A 4,803-nucleotide genomic window follows, 5' to 3' on the forward strand; every position below is an offset into this window, starting at 1 on the left:
ATTTATTTAGGCCTATATATATATATATTTTTTTTTCTCAAATGTTCTTATTGAAAGAAATATATTGAGAATAAATGTATTATGGAATATATTAGAATGACTATTTTATTTGTTGATGAGTTTAATATATCAACTTGTTTTATATATACTCTATATATAATGCAAATAGTCAGATTTCTGATTATAACTGAAATACATGATGTTCTCAGGTTTTGTGTGTTTAATTTTGAAAACTAATATTTAAATGTGTTCTGACAATATATTTTTGAATTAGTTATAAGATAGTCAATCCTCCTCTTCTATGAATTATGATTAACACACTAACTTCTCTCTTTGGGCAGTACCAAGGATTTTGTATCATTCAAAAAGAAACCACTTGTTGGCACAGTTAAAATATTGTTTGTTTTAAAATATTTTTCTAGAATCAGTGTATGAACATTTCTGCTATTTTATCATATATGATAAAGTATCATTTTTGTATATGTATGGCTTAGAAGTTTAGCAATTACTTTTAAAATAATTTTTTTCTACCTGCATTAATTATCAAAATTAAAATTTTTCACTTAAAAATTCTTTGTACTCATTACAAAATCAATTGAAATTCTCAAACTTAGGCTTTACGCATGAATTTACCTAATTAAAATATTATTAATACTAGATATTTAGTGTAAAAACCATAAAAAATGTCAAATTGCCAAAAACACATTAAAATCTAAAAAATTAAAGTTGACAGAAACATGAATCACAATAGTTAAGTACACTTAGCAATAAACTGGAAAGTGTACTTGGTTCTAGGATATCTAACCTTTCTTAAATATATTACATAAGCTAATATATTCAATATCTTCAGTCTGTTCAAATTAGTAATGTTGACTAGATAATATTTTGGCTGATTTTTTAGCAAGTACACAGTGCATAATTCATTTTATCCTAGAGGGAAAATGCCAAGTAGCAGTTGCACCAAAAAATTGTGACCGACTTTGCTCTCGTCAGTATGTTTCTGTCAATGATTTCTTTTTTCCTCAAAACCTGGCCTTTCTTATTTTTTTTTATTGGATCTTGGGATGTAGTAACACACGTCCACATATTGGATATTTACTATCTTTTTATAATCGAATCAACATTTTTTTTCTTTTTTAATTATTAAAATTTATGAATATGTAATTTATCTTGTAAAAATGCAAATGAATTAATAATTAATTGATCACTAACTTGCAAAAAGTTAAAATATATTCTCGTTGAGCGGGATTGGAATACTTTAAATTTTGTAATTTTATTTTAATAATTGTAGAGTGATCCAGGTAATTCTAAAAATTTAATTTAAAATGATAAGTTGAGTGAAAATTTAACATTTTTATTTTAAAATATTAATCATTTGTTATTTTGAATGCATTGTAAATTGCATGTACATAAACTGTGTGTTGGCAAGTGATACAGAAGAATACAATGGCAGATCTTTCTTGATTTGTAAACTGTTGTTTTAATTTAAACAGTAACTGGTATTAGAAAATGATGGTTTTTAAAAATTATCAACAAAAATTTTCCATTTATATACTGTATTCTTAAAATTTGGCAGGAGATGAGTCAATGGATTTTATTCTTAGCGGGTCCTATTACTTCAAACATAATAAATAGGTTAATATTATTTTGGATCAAATTATTTTTAAGAGATTTTTTCAGCTTTTACGAAGTCTTGGTTACATTAAAAAAGATATCAAGAGAATGTTCTTAATATTAAACACTTTTGTGCATAGAAATTTAACAATTTGTGTATTATTGTTCTGGCATGTCTGTACATTTTGTTACATAAAAAAATTTTATTGTTGCTTGAAACAAGTTAGTTTTAGTTTATAAATAAGCAACTGCAAACTATAATAGTCATAAATCTGATTAAAAAATAATAATTTATTTGCTACCGTTTATTAAAATATTTTAATAAATTATTATTTAAGAATAAAATATGAAAAATTATTCTGTTTAGTATTATTTTTTTACACGAAAGAATGAATCAGTTAATTTTAAAATGCAAATATTTGTTGAGTGTAAATAAAGAAAAATACAGGTTACGGTTGTTGTTTTTTTTTCTTCTTTAAACTGTAATTAAATTGCTTCCTGTAAACATGTTTAAACTTACTAATTTGACTTGTAGTTATAAAACTTGTCACATGGATTGTTGCATCGGAGAAAATAATTCCCCTCTGAAGACCAAACCCAGTAATCAGTTCTAACTTGGGACCAGTTTTTCACGTCCATTTGGGGTCGATGATCTCGATTTACGATCTCAAGGTTCATTTCTAAAAAGGATGGCAAAAAAGAGGAGAGAAAAGACGACACTCTGCTTAATATATAATTAAATTGTTTACAACTTAACTTGTTTAATATTTATAATTATCCGATGCGTATAATGTATTGTCACGCTTTGTCTAATGCACTCTTTTGTCATTTCAGGATGACTCCGATAATTATGATGTAGAAATTGATTTGGATGAACTTCTCGACATAGAGGCAGACGGTGCTAAAAAACAGTGGCTTCTGGTAAGTGTGGCACTTCAAATTATTTTAATTTAAAAAATCCTCTTGTTCTCTAGCTCCAATAATTATTTTGAATATTTACATGGATATAATCTCTGATTTGACACTAACAAATCAAAGTAAGATTGATTATTAACCCGTCTTTAGTATTTGTGTTAAATGGCATAAACATATTGCAACGACTGATTTTGTTTCATTTTTTACTCCCAACCACCTTCTGTATAGAATTAGCCGTCACCATTGCCTCCCCCTTACTATTTGTGCAGTCATGTGTACAATAAATGTCAATTAACAACAGAAAATTCCAAAATAAATAAATTACTTTGTATGCACAAACACTCTGACCTCCCACTCCATGTCGGCATTCATCAAGACACTTCCGACACTCCCCATCTTGATGATGATGCAATAAATTCATGCCACCTTAGCAAAGTATTGCTTTAAAGAAAATCATATAAAAATTTGGATTACTCATTTAGAAATGAAATTAATGAAAATTTCCTAATGGTATTAATGAATGTAAATTCCTATAGTCACAATACAAACGGACAACTAAGCAATAAATTTAATGAAACTAACTAAAATTCAAACTATCATCACTAAAGTTCTTAATCTGAGGATCACAATGGTAGACTTCAATTGGCTGTATCATTTTTTAATATTTAGTTCACAAAATAATTTTAAATTAACAACAAAGTGCAATTCTGTAATATCCTTACAGAATAGATGAGATAATAGAATGATGTATTAAATAAATTAATTAAAATAATCAAAATATTTAAATATTATTTTAACTTTTAATTAATAAAAGGGCCATTTTGTAGTTACAAATATTTTTATTTTTCAGAATAAGTTAGTTAATGCAAAAGATTCAAGAGCTGCAGTAGAAGTAAGTATTAGACTTTCTTAATAAAATTAACATTAAAATTCATCATAAAAATATCATTAGTTATTATTCTTTATAAGTGCAAGCAATATAAATTTCCAATTTAATATCTTAACAAATGCATTTAATTAGCTAAAATAAAACTGATGTTTTCTATCGAGATAATCGATAGTAATTGGCATTACCATTGCGGAATGGCAATGCTCAGCAATCTGATTGCCTCCGGTTGCTATAAAATGGGAAAGAAAACACTGTCCAAACTACAGTAAACTCCCATACAATGTGCAACTACTACATATGCAAAATTCAAATTTTGTCGTTCAGATGTATGTGTCATGCGTTTTATGGGAGTTTACTGTAATATCATATTTTTCAAAACATACAATATTGATGATTACAGTATACTACTACAGAATCTACAAATGGAAATTGGAGATTATAAAAGCTCAATAACTCGGTGAAGTCGTTTGTTTAAGAAATTACAAATATATTGGCCTAAAGACAATAAAAATGTATTTTATTTTTTTTAAAATGACATCTTTGAAGCAACCTCCATCTCTACACAGACGTTCCTCTGTACTCAAGTGCATATCAAATATTACACACTACAACATTTCCAGTGGAGTTCTGATTATTTATTTTCTAATTTTGGCAATATTATGTGAGAAGTTCATGTACCCTTTGCTTTTCAAATATATTTGCAAAAAGAACACGCTGTGACGAATCGAGGGGGTCTTGTGGGCAAGAAACGTCACTGTTCTTGGAGATAACATGACAGAAATGACCATCTTAAAACAGTTATAAACATTCTGGCCACACAAGCCTTTTCCACATCTCATCAGAACCACATCTGATATCTCAAATGAGAGGAAAGCCAGTTGACTGCAAGGTGGCATTTGGAGACCTGCGAACCACGTTTGCAATACTTTCCGGGGGCACATGCGGTTCTCGCCAAACCCAAAGGCACATTTTTTTACTGCAGAATCAATTTCTTCAAAGTTCTTAATCTGCATTGTAACAGCATGTCCAGACAGCACCGATTCTTTTGATGGACATCAAACCAGCAGCAAAATAACTGTCGAGAGACTACGTTGCAATGATTATTTTTGCAGTATGCCTTAACAACAAATGCATGCCACACGCTGGTCAGCCACTTTACAACTACCAAATGCCATTCTCTCAACGATGCCACAAGCTGATGAGCAAGCTTGTGCTACTCCACAAATACCCAGCAAAATCAACTTTAAAAGTCTCCCTTTTCTTTGCTTCACCCAGTATGCATACTTAAATAAAAATACTTATGCGAGCATACCAACATTCAAATATAATAATAATAATTAATAATAATAATAATAATAATAATTAACAAATCGTCTTTCAGCGGA

The 4,803-nt window shown here is 28.6% G+C and overlaps 1 long non-coding RNA gene across 1 annotated transcript in view; it reads left to right on the forward strand.

Annotated features, from left to right (window-relative positions):
• The window catches only part of LOC111634588, a 14,514-nt gene extending 9,768 nt beyond the window's left edge, over nucleotides 1-4,746 (forward strand). The window contains exons 2-3 of the long non-coding RNA XR_002758247.1: nucleotides 2,449-2,535; nucleotides 3,380-4,746. This is a non-coding gene — a long non-coding RNA (uncharacterized LOC111634588). The remainder of the gene's footprint in view (nucleotides 1-2,448; nucleotides 2,536-3,379) is intronic.
• Nucleotides 4,747-4,803: the final 57 nt, after the last annotated feature.

This window comes from Centruroides sculpturatus, unplaced genomic scaffold, assembly GCF_000671375.1.
Source record: "Centruroides sculpturatus isolate CEXI.00-Female unplaced genomic scaffold, Cexi_2.0 scaffold825, whole genome shotgun sequence".
Lineage (NCBI taxonomy): Eukaryota > Metazoa > Arthropoda > Arachnida > Scorpiones > Buthidae > Centruroides > Centruroides sculpturatus.